General features: G+C 42.4%; 1 protein-coding gene across 2 annotated transcripts in view; it reads left to right on the plus strand.

Annotated features, from left to right (window-relative positions):
* The first annotated feature begins 5168 nt into the window (after nucleotides 1-5168).
* The window catches only part of ARHGAP24 (Rho GTPase activating protein 24), a 230871-nt gene continuing 221081 nt past the window's right edge, over nucleotides 5169-14958 (plus strand). Inside the window, exon 1 of one of the 2 annotated variants that reach the window (XM_054825404.1) lies at nucleotides 5169-5789. The gene's annotated coding sequence lies outside the window, so the exon portion shown is untranslated. The remainder of the gene's footprint in view (nucleotides 5790-14958) is intronic. The other variant, XM_054825409.1, reaches the window with a different exon arrangement.

A 14958-nucleotide genomic window follows, 5' to 3' on the forward strand; every position in this document is an offset into this window, starting at 1 on the left:
CTTCTGTGTCCAGGATAGCCTCACTTTGTTTTTCATAATGTTTTTAATACAACTCTAGACTCAACAATCTAAACTTGAGGGAAGTAGACCAGATAAAATTGTTTGGGCTTTTACGAGAGGATGATAAATTCTCTTCTGAATACTGACATCCAACCTAAACACTAGGTCATTCTGCGCACTTGCACAGAAGGGAAGAGGGAAGTGATGTAAAACGTTTTTTTTTTTTAATTAAATATTTTGGTTCTCCCATGTGACTTGTGGTATGACATACACATCTTAAGAGCCCTACATTAGTCCCAGTTAGCTAGACTGGAAAACAGAACATGTAGTTAGCAATTATGTTGCTGAGTGCAACTAAAAGTTGTACCTGATGTTCAGTTGCCAAGCACAGGGCTGGGAGAGGTTGTAAGGCAAGGAAAGCAGAGAATCTACAAACTGGTGGAGTATCTTGCTGCAGTTGAGGGAAGTGGATGTGAAAGTGGCTGGAAGCCCATGGGGTTTTTTGAGACAAAATGATTCCCAGCTGGACAGCTAGATTTTGATAGATTTGAAGATACATAAATTATCCAAATATTCCTGATGACTATGAGTAGAAGTTTCCTGTATGTGTAGGGAAGATCTTACACTTTCCAATTCATTTTCAGATGTGTCAGGTTTTGGCCCTGTCTCTGAGCACTTGCATGTCTGTGCTTCAGGGCTATTAGTGTAAGTAGCTTTACTGATTTGTGAAACATCTTGCAGAATCTGTCCCTGTGGAAACAGTAAAGATGTAAGCCACTTTTCAAGGTGTTGTCAATTAATTCTTAGTGTGGCTTGTCCTTTTCTTGCTAGGGACTAATGTTACAGAATACAATTTCTTTGGTGAGCTGTGGTTGTGTTTTCTAACTTGTGGCCTTAAATTTTCCTGAAACCTGTATTAAATTCCAGTTCTTTCCTTATCGACAACTGTAAAATTGGATGAATGAAGGAAATAGTGGTGAGCCAGTACTCAAAAATATCCAATAAAAGTTGAAACAGCAGTGTTTAAAAATCCTACATCTTCCAAAATATTCCAGGCTCTGGGGAGATAAGAGAGATTTCATCTGTGAGTGAGTTAAGGATAAAGTGAACCGATTTCCATGAAAATGAAAATGGAAAATGACTGTCCAGCCTGTTTTATTGCACAAAATAACCAATAAGAATAGGATGGTAAGATATTTCCTGAAATGTGTAGTGAATTCAGTACCGCCTTCTCCATCATTATTAGCCAACAGAAACAGCAGGGGCAGCAGATGCCTTCTGGGTTTAGTTACATTGAAAAAAGTGGTGGTTTTTCCTGCTTGTTTATACATTTGCCCCACTTTGCTCATCAGACTGCAGTGATGCCTGCAGAGAAGCCCTATTCCAAAGTCTGTGTGTGTATATACATACACAGGCTGAAAAAGTATATACGTTGACAGGCTGAGAGAGTTGGGATTGTTCAGCCTGGAGAAAAGAAGGCTCTGGGGAGATCTAATTGCGGCTTACCAGTACCTGAAGGGGGCCTACAGGAAAGATGGTGAGGGACTGTTTATCAGGGAGTGTAGTGACAGGACAAGGGGTAATGGGCTCAAGCTGAAGGAGGGTCAATTGAGATTAGATGTTAGGAAGCAATTCTTTACTGTTAAGAGTGGTGAGGTACTGGAACAGGTTGCCCAGAGAGGTTGTGGATGCCCCATCCCTGGAAGTGTTTAAGACCAGGTTGGATGAGGCTTTGGGCAACGTGGTCTAGTGGAGGGTGTCCCTGCCCATGGCAGGGGGGTTGGAACTAGATGATCTTGAAGGTCCCTTCCAACCCAAACCATTCTACGATTCTATGAACACACAAAGGAAGAGCGAGTCTCCTATATATGCTCTATGAAGTCCACAAGGTGTGCAAACCCACTCTTGCTAGATCAGAAAATGCCTGCAAAATAAGCGTGACTTACTGAATTAAATACTTTTTTTTTTTTTTTTTCCTGCTTGGGTTCCTGGGCATCAGAACTCTTCAGCATGTATCTTCAGGTGTTAACAGCTACGCAATTACCTTTAGCAGTAGATTTAAAACAAATAACCTGTTATGCCTTCTGCAGTGACCAAGTGAGAACCAGAGGCTCTGCACGGAGCAACAAAGTCAATTTGCTGCTTCCACTGGCTTTAAAGGCAAGAGCTTTAGTGGTGGACTGTAAGTAGTTCAGTGGTGGTAGTAATTACAGAACCATTTCTACATAAGATGAGCAAGGGAGAGGGAGCTTGGCTAAAATACTCTGTGACCCCCAACTACGTGACCCCAAAAAAGCATGTTTGACTAGAGGGGCAGAATTACCTTTGGAACTGCCTGTACTTGGCCATGGGTATTCCACGCCTGAGCAGGCCCAAACTGTCCCATGCAAATGCAGATTTCATCCTTCCCATTTGTTTGATTGCTTGGTAAAGATGTGGCCTGATTTAGGCTAGGATAGAGTTTTGGGGGAAAAAAAAAAAGTGTTTTTCTTCCAGAGGGAAAGATTCAAAATCTTAGTTCTCTGCCATGCAAAGGTCAAGTCTTTGAAGTCCTACAAATGAGCCCATAATGCTGCAAATATGAATTTTTATGGTCTGAAACTCAGCTTTAGAAGGGTATCAGCTAGCAAGCCATAACCACTGCAGAAAGAACAGTAGCAAAGGGCCACCAATAAGCAAACTAACGAAGGAGATCTGATTACAAAGGGTCTCTTCATTGTTATTGTTGTAATTATGTATTAATAGCCAGACTTCAATGTGCAGTTCTTCAAGGATGTGAGTGGTTTTGCAGCTCAGTTTTTGAAAGCACCTGCATAGTGGGCATAAGGCTGTGAGCTTTCTCCTGTGTGCGAGCAGGTCTGGTGCAGGACCACGGGGTCTGCATGTACCCACTACTGCAGCCAGCAGTTCCAGTCTGCCCTGCAGCTTGCTTCCTGTGTGTCTCTGTGCTTAGGAAGTACATTGTGCTACTCTCCTTTCTCTCTGGTAGCTGGAAATTTCCCTGGGGTTACTTCTCTCTTAAGAGAACTGTACACTAACAGAACAGTAATTTCCTATAATTTAAACAAGAGGTCTTGTGTGTTAATATGGCTGTTGTTCAAATAAAGGCACAGAGCTGTGGAGACAAAAGTTACAGAAGTGCCTGAGTTAAGTTTTTATATAATGTTGATTACTGTGATGCATAAAGTGAGGCTCCCATATGTACAGGCACCTCATCAGAGCAGGCATGGTCCTTGATGGTGGAAGGCCTTCCAGCCCATTAAAAAAAATGTTTTTTCTAGTATGTCATTCTGGCTGCTCTCCCTGTGAGCATGCATTTGGCAGCTAAGCAAACCGAAGGCCAGCACAGGTATCCTGCTGTGTGTGTGTTTAATTCTGTCCTCCTCCTTGCCATCTGAAGTTTATGCATGTTTACTTTCTCTTCCTGAGCAGCCATGTATCTGTATAACCTGTTTACTCTTTGAAAAAAAAAAAATTACACTGGCATAGTGTCAGCAAGACTCAGTGGTTTCTTCAAACTGGTATGGTCGTTGGGACAAGCTGCATTTTGGTGGAGTGCAGCATGCTGTCCCTGATGGGGAGAACCTCTGTTGGCCTCATCTCTGAATTTGGCAGAGAGATGATAGGAAGGGCTTTGCTCTGCCTCCTCCTTGTTTTATATCTGTGGACTTTTTTCCCAGGGACAGGAGCAGGGACCAGCCCTTGTGCTGAGCGGCTGGCTTAGTTCTCTTTTCTGGCTGGCTATCTCACTACAAGCTGGGAAGGTGAGGAAAATGTCTTGGGTATTCCACTTGGGCTGGCTGATGCAGGTCTCAACCTGTGCAGCATTAGTGAGAGGCAGAGTTCAGAGATTTGATTCAGTATGGATAACCAGGTAGCTGAATGATTTGTTTTCTGTTAAAAGTAGAAGCTGCGCCAGTGCAGTGGTATCCCATTATCACTGCTGCAAGGTATATAATGTTACAGTATGTAAATGTTCTTCAGACCTCATCTATTGAAAAACTTAGTAGATCTGAGGAATTTCTTAGAAAACCAATTTAAAAAAAAAACCTTTCAAAAGGCTGTAACTAATTCTTTTAGCACTCAGGATTTTTTAGTGCTGTCACATTGGGTGGAGTTGGAACCAGCAAACACAGAATTGTGAGAAATCGGTCATGGGAGGGAAGTCAGTGGGAGTGTGTCTAGGTCTGTCCAAGCTGCACACTCATCAGATGCTGAGATTCTGGGTCATCAAAAACACTTTTCCAGCTTCTATAGTTTTGCCAGCTCCAGTCATTAGAAGATGACCACATGCCTGGCATGTGTAGCTGAAAACAGGCAGAGTTTTGTTGTTAGTGGGTACAGTATGCAGAACCCTGCTTGGGCTTCAAAGTGTAATGTTGTGCTGTTTTCAACTATTCTTATTAGTAATTTTTTTCTTATGATCTCATTGTGGTATAGTATTAGAAACTGCTTTTTGTCTCCCAATGGGGATCTGAAAGAAGAAACCAGTAACACAGAGCAATTAGGATTTTCCAAGGGAGGTTGTGTTTCCACCTAAAACCAGTACTGTGGGGTCTTCTATACTGGACTGAGATGGTAGGAAGGAGAATGGAGGTTACACATCATTCATTGCCCTCTATGAGTATGTGGAAGAGTGCAGACTCACGCTCACTGAGTCACCTGGGACCAGACGACAGTCATGCCATTCAGAGAGGCAATGGCAGCTCCTGAAACCCAATTACAGCTGCAGTTTCCATCATAATTCCCATTCTGATCTCTGCTGTGCAACTGAGTCAGAGCTGGGCCTGCAGAGAAGGCATGCAGCGCTCCTGGTACAGGCCCCATGAAGACCTCTGTCAGGTCCACACAAGGTAAAATCCTCAGTCCTCCTTAAAACAGATCATTGTACTAAGTTGCAGAGATGCGGGCTGTTGGAAGTACATGAGTCAAGACCACTTAGAGTGTGTTTAGTTGACTAAAGAAGTATCACACAGGCAAAAATAGAAAAAGGCGGAGGGGGCGGCAAAAATCTGCATAGGGCCACAGGGTGTCTCTGTGTCAGTTGGTGGCCGCCTCCTACACGTGCAGCAGGAGAGCAGCCCCGTGCCCCGAGGGCGCGATCGAGTTGCTGCTGCGTGTGTAAGGTCTGGCAGAGGCGCACGGCGGTGCCGTGAGAGATCAGAGCGCGTTGTGTCGTGCCCCTGAGGAGCACGGGCTCCCTAGCACCAGCAGCGGCAAGCACGGTGAAACAGTTAACGGAGGGTCTCCAGGCGCTGTCGGGGCGGCGGGTGCCGCGTCGCTGGGATTTCCAGAGATGTCTGGGCAGGGAGCCGGATTCCTCCCCGGCGCAACAGCAGTGCCGCTGGCGCGCTCCGAGCTGCCAGCTGCCAGTGAAATCTGAAACCTGGCGCTGCGTCTGAGGGCTGGCCCTGGGAGGCCGTTCCAGCCTCTCGTACTGTATATTTACGCGTTCGTACACACAGAGCCACTCTTTCTAACTTCTTGGGCTGCTCCTCGCCCGGCGGCTGGGATTTCTCGAGGACGTAGGGTGGGAGCGCGGAGCTCCCGCGCGGTGGTGGAGCCCTGCGCGTGCACCGATCGTCTGAGCGGCTGACAGCGCGGCGAGGAAAAGAAACTTATAAGTGCAGTCAAGCCGAACCAAGCTGTCACTGTTTCCGAATTCATCTTGAGAAGCCCCGGCGTTTATGGGTGAGAATATTGACCCTGCTTGCGGAAGGTAGGAGTCCTGGTCCGGGGCAGTTTTGGAGCTCTCGCTGGATTGGGTCAGCACTGCAGCTAAAACCAGGGTAGGTAGCATCGGTGCGATTTTTATCTTGGTGACAAAACCGTGTGATCTTCGCAGGACAAAAAATTGCTGCAGACCAGGAAGCAGTGGCAGCAGCTGTCTGTGCGTGTTACGGCTGTTCTTGTCTGATGTGCGTGTGTGTGTACGCGCGTAGGCATCTTCAAGTGGTGTGGTGTGCTGTTATTTCTTAACAATGTTAAATACTTCATAAAAGGATTCCTTTTTATTGGTTTCAGGGGTACAAGCAGAGTACGTATCATCAGACTACTTGTCTTAAATATAAGTAAAAGCCTTTTGTGCTTTCTGCAATCTCCATGTTAATGCTCACCTTTGGATTTGTGATGGTTGTCTTGAAATCTTCCTCCTTCTACACAAATATCTACAGCAGACTTTCAGAGATAAGGTGCTCACTGGGATGGACTTTACAGTAAGACTTTGATTGTAATCACAAGAGAGGTGGGGAATCTTCAGTGGATTTTTAGAGTTACTGAGTGGATTTCTTTTTAAGATAAGGGAGTAATTGTCTTCTCTTTTTTTTTCCTCCGTTGGGCTTGTATGGAATATCTGTCTGTCTTAGCAGTAATATGCTCGTATGTTGTCAATTTGGGGGTTTTCTTTCAGCAGAGTGGAGAGTAAAATAATTCATGTTTGATGATGTTAGAAACATTTTTACAACAGATGACTGGAAATAAACAGTAGGTGTTTTTTAGATAGGTACCCTTGTCCTGTATGGGTAGAAATAAGAAACCAAATTAATTCCCTGTGTAGCATAGTGACTTATAACACTGAATTTGTCTAATATTAATCTGAATTCTGTTTGTCTGTATTAAGAAGCATGGTTGCTGGGAGAGGGTGATAACTCTTATTAGACCAGTAGGTATTAAGATGCTGTTAGGTTAAGTTTTTCTGTTGCGGAGTAGTTCTGTATCTGGAAGGTGACAATAACTTCTGTATGTTCAGGGGAAAAGGATTCCCCGTGAGCTAAGAATTAAGGGAGGCGAATTTATTAATACAAGTGGCAAAGCATCTTGTCCCAGCTAAAAATCATTTAAGTGGCATCTCATAGATAGAGGTAGAGAGAAGGAAGGACTGAGAATCAAGTGCTTGTTTCCAGTCCCATGAAATTTTCATGTTGTGGCAGGTTTTGTTATTGCACAAGGCATCCTCTAGTACGTGATGCAGTGACTTATGGTAAAAATAAATGGCTTAGAACTCATGTTTCTTTGTGCATGGTATCTAAAGTTATTTGTCTGTCTCTTCTTTGGTTGTCCTGTCTCTCAGGTGCTTTTTTCTTCGCTTGTTCTTTACTTGGCTTTCATTCTTTAATGAAATTACATAGGTGTAGTTTGGAACAGTGTGCCCACCCAAAAAAAAAAAAAAGCGCGCCCTACAGTAAGTAAAAAATGTAAAGCCATGTAGAAAGTTCAGCTAACAACATGATTCTGTGTGGAAGGCACAACTTCATTGCACTGTATGGCAACGCGCTTTTGGGCACAAGTGAGAGGGAGGCTGTGGGTTATTCTTTTAAGACGTGCCTCTCCTGTGTTTGTAGGCTGGTGTGTGAAGATCGCTTTTATTAGTGGTCCTATAGCTAGGTTCGGTTTTCTGAAGATTTTTCTGAAGATGGAGTTTAGAAAACTAGAAATGATGATCCCTTAAAGGAAATTGCCTCACAAGAAATAGTTTGAAGTCCTGATAAGGTCACATCTTCAGAAGTAAGTAGAATAGAAAACCCCTGCGAGGCCCATGTGCAGCTGTAGAACACAGGCATCTCTCAGGAACTTTTCGTCTCTTGCTGCTTGATTCAATATCTGATTTTTTTTAAACACACACCATGGAAAAAAAAAGGGCGTTGAAATTCATGGTGGGTCGTTTGAAGTGATTTGCATCCTATTACCTTTAGCTGTCTTCTCTACAGGCTGTTTGGTGTTTATTGTGACCTGATGGCCTTTGGAAGTATGCTTTATTCCTGGAGCTATTACTGGCTTTATCTATATTGGGCAGAGGGAATGCTTGACATGATTTTTTTTTTTAAATAATCTCCTGTAACAGCGTGTGACACTTTATCATATTGGGGTGGCATTTGTGTTGTAAACTGTGTTGCAGGTGAATGAACAGTATGTTAGCTTTCAGACAGGAAGAAAAAGAAAAGGTTGTCTTCTCTTGGCATTCTAAACCAAGAAAAACACTGAAGGGGAGTATCTGGTATAGTTTTTCTTCGTTTGCTGTCTGGAACTTGGCTTTCTGTAATGTTGAGGACTCTGGGTAAGATGAATGGCTGATATTTTTGGGCGATAAGGAAACACAGCTTTTTATGAAACTTGTTACTCCACTGCCAGTCTTGGAGGAATAGAAACTTAAAAAGATAATAGAGGCCAAATTTCCAGCTTAGATTCTCTTCCTATACGTAAGACTGCAGAAAGTGCTAGTGGTAAGATTTGGTCTATGTTAGCTTCTATTATTATTCTAAAAGGAAGGATTTCAAGATAGAAATTTTTTTTATAGTTGTTGATTGCATTTATTTAGAAAACCTTGATTAAGTTGCTATTTTAATTGGGAGAGAGAAGGTGGCTCAGTTCTATAGGACTCAAAATGGTATGAAAATACCAGACATCTCAAAGATGGGTATACTTTAGCTTCAGCAGTAGACAGCCCTGTGTTGAGACAGATAAATACATCTGCAGAGATGTAATCAAATGATGCTGAAATCCCAGCCTTACAGCAGCAGGGAGGGCACACAGCCTTCGGTTGCAGCAGTAGTGTGGGAGCCAGGAGAGGCCGCCTTGCCTGCACACTGTGTGTGAGCTCCCAGTAGCAGCTGGGTGGTGTTAGGAAGCAGCTTGCTTTGGTCCCCGAGCTGTCCCAACCTCAGGAGGGCAGCCAGCAGCTGATGCCTCCCAAGCCTTATGGTTTTGTCATCTTTGGTTTCCATAGGTACTCCCAGGGTATGCCCACAAGCCAGCTGTGGCAGCCAGTCTGCAGGTGTCTGAGCTAGGTGTGAGGAGCTGCATGCTGAGAAACTTCTTCCTATTCTGCAGCTTCTTGTACATTTCCTGACTCTTTACTTCACCATTTTGCCAGTTACATTCGGATCATCAAAGTGTGGATGGTAAGGACTGAAGCTGTAAATTTATTTGTATTTAATTGATTATGAATCCAAAATGAACCGTAAGGGTCCTTGATTAGCTCCCATTATAAGCTAGATCATTTATTTTCAAAAAATTTCCTGTTTTGCTAACAGAAAGTCACTTGATAGACTCTCAGTGCTCTGCAATATATTCTCTTGGTGTAATTATCATCAGTCTTAAATTATATGCTTTACTCCTTGGTTTTTTTGACTGTCTTTAACTACTAGCTTTGTTAGCTCTGGTTCTTATTAGCTCTTTGTATGTTTAATAGTCTTCTCTATCCAAACTTCTGCTCCCTCTAGAGTTACTATCTTATTCTTTACCTTCTCTTGTAAAAGTGGAACATAAAGTTCCTTCATTACGTTCTCCTGTTCATCAATTGTTCCAACCTTTTTTAAATGGTTTCTAGTTTTCCAAAATGCTTCTAGATGTTTGGATACCAGCACTGGAGGTAATACTTAGGGTGTGGTCCTGTGAAATCCAGAGGCACGATGATCTTCATACTTTCTTTTTCCTTGTTACGTAGTCTTGTGATGACACCAGAGACGGGGCTGTTGTGTTGAACAGGGACCTTGGTTTTTCCTTCAGGAGGATGCTCTCAGGTGCTGTCAGTTCTTCACAACTTGTGCATCTGCTGAGCAAGAACACACAGGCTGGTGCACAGATGACTGTCTTGTCAGTCACCTTTCCTCTTTGTAGTTAACGGCTTCCTCGGTACTTGTCACCTGCACAGTTTTTCAGTCATGAACTTTTTTCTTTTTTTTTCTTTTTTTCTTCCAAGTCATTGACTAAACTGCAAAATAAGATAGTTCCCCTGAGAGTAGAAACCACCTGCAGTATGATGCTTTTTTGTTTACGGTCATGGTTTTTAACTTATCTGTTAACTGTTTGAATTAATTTTGTCTGCCTGGCTCAGCTCTTGTTTCATTGGGCTTTCCTAATGAAAATGTCATGCTCCACTAAGCTAGAGACCTTGAAGGAGCACACAAGCTCAGTGCTTTTAACTTTGACAAACTTCTGTTGTTTACTGTTGTACTAGTTAGTTTGAAAGGGCTTTCGTGCTCTATGGCTCAATTGAGACAAACTTCAGCAACACGTGTTGAAATCCTTGGCAATGTTTTTGTAGTTTCTTGTCATGAAATACCTTTAATTTTCCTATATTTAGTTCTGTGCAATTTTGTAAAATACATAATTAGTAGCTCTTCAGCAAATACATTTTTCAAGTCAGTTACTTCCAAGAAGTAACTGGTGTGTTCCTGTTGTTCTTCTCCCACATCTGACTTTGCTTTTAGAGCAGCTTAAATTTTAACTGGACTGGTGTTCTTGGCCTGCCAAATTGAACAATCATGAAGTGTTATAAAAAATAAAATGCAAAACCCCAGCAATTTGCCTGTGTCTGGGAGGCAGTAAGATCCCTCTAGATGTCACTAATTGGGAGAACCAAACATGCTTTTTCCTGGGTTACTGTGGTCTGTGCCAAAATGTGTTGGCTATTTCCATATTTTGAGCTATTTCCATGTTTTGGAAGGATATAAAGTGCTCCTTCAGTAGGCAGAGAAAGTAGCCTTCCAGTTAATCCTTATTCAGATGACCTGACCTCAGCTGCAGTGGCAGCATCCTGGATTTTCCGTGAGCTGCCTTTCTAGCTGTTTCTTTCACCTCTCCCAGTTACCACATCCTCTTTTGTGAGAAGAAAAATGTGAAGAAGGATAGAGGTGACACCAGGGGGAGTCCCTTGCTGCCCGAAAGTGCTAGTAGTTTGCAGCTTAAGCTGGAAAAGGTTTTAAAAAGGGCGACAAGAATGGTCAAGGACACAGCACAGCTTCTGTCCAAGAAACAGTGAAGCAAGGAAGGAACTTTTCAGCCTGGAGATAAGATGATGAAGAAAATTGCATTAACTAGTGGCAGGGAAAGGGTGAGCAGAGGCCAGTTCTTCCCTTATTTTCCAGTAAAGGAATCCCAGGCTGTATCCAGGAGTGATGGATGCAGGCTCAAAACAAATGAAGGGAGGTAGTACTGTGCCCAAGATGTAAATAAGGTGTAATTAAGATGCACAAGTACTTGCCAGAAAGTGTTGTGGTTAGTAAAGGGAAAACACAGTTTTAAGGGGTAGCCAGCTGAAAGTATTGTTGCATGCTTCTTAGTTATCCTGCTTTTCCCTGAGGTTTTACTTTAGTCACAGATGGAGAGGGGATGCTGGGCTGGGTGGACTCTTTCCATCCCATTGTAGCTGTCCATTTGGTCAGTTTTGACCCTTTTTTAAGTTTGCATTTTACTTCTGTAGAGGAGAAAAAAATCTGATATTCTCTTTGTGGCTTGATGGAAGGGAGCTGGATGACCACAGCAGACCGTTGCTATATGTGATACGTGAAGGCTTGCCTTCCTCAGTTGGAAATGTGTGGACATAAGGAAGCATAAGAGTTGGTGTTGCAAAGCAAGTTGTGATGAATCTTTGTGCTTTTGATTTTTAAAGATCACAAGCTTGTTTCCAAGTAGTGCTATGGGCATGTGTGGGTACAGTTTTACAGGATGAGTATTTAGAAAATGAACTACAACAGTGGATCACATGAATTCAAGTGGAGCAGACCCCCTGAAGCATGCTGGAGCTTACTCAAGTAGAGAGTCTTTCTCTACATACCCTGCTTGACAGCCAGCACTGTAGAGCTGGAAAAAGAAGAAGCTGAAGTGCTACCGTGCTCTGACAATCCCAGTATGCTAAATGACTGTTTAGCAAATGGGAGAGCACTACTGTCAAGGGTGACTTAAAGTATGCTTAAGGCCCCTCTTGAGTTGCTTGAGAAAGAAAAAGATGCAGCGTCTGCAGACAATTAGCTTTGCTTCTCATTCTTCAAATCCTACTCTGTGGATCAGCTGGATGTGGTGACTGCCCCCCATGGCCAAAATGGTTGATCATTCTTTCAGTATTTTTTTTGGGGAAAAAAAAAGCTTCAGTAAATCCCTAAACCTTGAGGAACTCTGCATTCTACAATAGCTCCAAGATCTTGTTGCCAACATGGTCATGTGTATTTAGAACTGGCTGCTTTAATTTAGTTGATTATTACTGTAATGGAGTGCTAATCATATTCTCCTTACCTACATGGGCTTGGACTGAGAAATAAGAATTGTGGTTATCAATATATAGCACAGAGCATGATAAAACTCATTCTTCACGCTTCCTATTGGAGCATAACAGATCGCTGCAATTTGAAGACAAGTATGTGAATGCAGACATGTGTCTAGGAGATAAAGACAGCCTTCTGGAAATCTATTTATTTAGTGATATCATCGCCAGATTATCAAAGTATTGAAAAGTGTGTTGAGTACTTCGGGGTCTTAGTGTTGTCGTTAAATGTGAGATAACAATGAAGGAAAAAGCTGTGCTGTACATCTGCTTCTAATTGTAAACTACTGACCATGGTATTTTGATTGTCCACAAGGAGTCAGAGCGAGCAGCTTATTTATTGTATAAGCTTTTATATGGTGGAGCCTCTAGACACTTCCTTCAAGGATTTGGGTTTCTGGTTGTTTTGTGCATGTGTGTGTGTTTGTGTGTCTGTCTGTGCCTGTCTCTATGGTGGGCTTGTGTTGAGCTTTTACCTCCTATCTGTGAGATCAAAATTGCGTGTCAGATGCATGGATAGTCACTGTGGTTATCCACTATTAAGTGGTCTTGCAAAACACAAAACAAGAAATCCTGGATGCTAGAAAGAAATCTTATCTCTGGCAGTTGCAGTATTTGTGCAGCTGTTCCCACAGATGTTTCTTTTTTCTTCTCTTTTTTTTTAATTTCTCCTAAGAAGGAAGCAAACCGAGGGAGAAATATTAAAGCGCCTGCCTAGAGAAAGAGAAAACTTGTAGTGCCTTTTAGTTTGGACATAATTATGTACTTTGTTTTAAAAGGACTGTGAATTCTTAATGTTTGCAAGTACAAAGCCTCCTTAGGCTCTGTATTCAGTAGAACTAAATGGGCTTTGAGAGTCAGAATCTGACTGTAGTAGTTTGGGATCTTAATAGCATTGCTGGAACCCAAATTTATTTGATCTCAATAACTTCAATGTAAAATTTGCTGAGTTTAGAAGTGAATAGGAAAAGTCCCGGTCAAAAAGCTTGTTCTGACAGAGTTCTGCAGTGTGGCTAAAAATGAAATTTCAGAATGAAAGCATAGTAGCAACCCCTCCCTCCCTCCTAGTCAATAACTGGTTTTGAGATTGGGGACTAAATTTGTTCATATGTATTACAAAATATCATTCAGCATCCATGGTAAGACAGGTTTATTCACTGGTTTAAAAAAAAGCAAATATAATTCCATCATATGTCAGTGGGAAGCCTTGAAGGTGCCATTGTAAATACAGTTCAAGTAAAAATTCTTCAAAAGTCAATAAATTAATTGGAATGTAAAATATTATTAACATTTGATACATGATGCTGAAACCCCTTCTCCTCCTAGGAGAGTACAGGGCTCAAAATGGAGTCAGTTAACTTTATCCTCCAGAAATGTATAATAAATGATATTTAGAAAAACATACATTTTTATAAATAGAGATCTGTGTCTTGATGCCTGCAGGCTTTCTTAGGTTGAGTTTTTCTCTCTGGGGGGCACAACTAAATAAGCGGCAAGAAGCTGTAAGAAGCATGTTGTAAGTAGTGTTTTTGAGTAATGAAAACTTAGAAAAAAACAATACATATCTCTCCGTAAGCAAAAGAGACCTGGTGCTTTTGGGTTGTTTCATTTTTCCATGTAACCTGGTATGTGTGTGATGGCTGCTGCCTAGACTTAACAAGCCATGCTTCAGTCCTGTTTCTTAAGAGAAAATCAGACCTGGCTTTGTGTATTCTAGTGAAAATGAGAGGGCAGCCTTAATCTCTGCACATAAATATATCAGGTGGGTAAACATCAGGAAGGGAGCAGAACTATTTTGGGTGGCAATGCAGGAGTAAATTGGTGTAAACTGTCCATGAATGTGCTGGGATGAAAAAAAAATTTCTAACAGTAAAGAGTTCCTGGGTAGCCTTGGGACTGCTAGGCCGGGGGTGAGGGGAGATGATACTAAAATAGCTGTTTTGATGGTGCTTTTTTGCTATCTGAAAGTAACTGTGTTTCTGGGTCCCATGGGGCTTCAGAAGCTGGCCTTAATGAATTGGGAGGTCCTTTCCGGTCCTGCCTGTTTGTCATATGTGGACAGTTGTAAAAGAATAGTCTAGTCCCTAATCATAGGAATATTTTATATGTATTATAAGATGTGCAAGGGCAAAAATATAATCAACTGCAAATCAACATGCTCACAGTAGGATCCGTACTATTTTCACTGTGATGATTCTGTCCTGTAATGAGCTGACAATTAATTTCTTGAAACTTTACTGTTTTTGAAGAATTTACTAGGTTTTAGCATTGATGTTACAAACACTTCTGGTCACTTGCCATGATGATTCAACTCCTGATTTGGTTGGCTGTTACTGGTAGGCTTTACCACATTTAGAAATGGTTGTTGACTCTGCCCTTTGCAGTGGTCTGTGCGTCTTTGTATGGGAGTAGCCACATTAGTCCCTTCAAATGTTGCCTTCTGCCAGGCTTAAGGGGAGAGGCAAGCTTCTGGGAAGGAGCAAGGGGCAGCTGTGATGATGACTGTAAACTGGGGAGCTTGGCACATTTTTTTATGCACAGCACTTAAATTATCTTGCAGTTGGCTGTCGAGTCCTCTCCTGTTTAGTATGTGCTGAATTTCCACGTGTACCTCTTGCGCTCCTGCTGTCAGCCTGGGCTCACAAAGCTCGCAGTGCTCTTGGCTGACACCAGCAAAGGACTGAAGCAGCCGGTTGAGTGTGCAGCACATAGCGCATTCAGTGTCAAGACTATTTATCACGTAACGAGATTAAGCCATCATGCAGCACTGCCGTACAATGCAGGTTCACACAGGTCCTGATACCTTTCCTTGGCAACTGGAAAAGTGCAGAACAGGAGTTTGGCATAGGGGTGATCCTCTGCTAGCATTAGAAATAAAATCCTAAATGCTGAGACTCCCTTCAGACGTTTGCATGTTATTT

The sequence above is a fragment of the Grus americana genome, chromosome 4 (assembly GCF_028858705.1).
Source record: "Grus americana isolate bGruAme1 chromosome 4, bGruAme1.mat, whole genome shotgun sequence".
NCBI classification, from domain to species: domain Eukaryota; kingdom Metazoa; phylum Chordata; class Aves; order Gruiformes; family Gruidae; genus Grus; species Grus americana.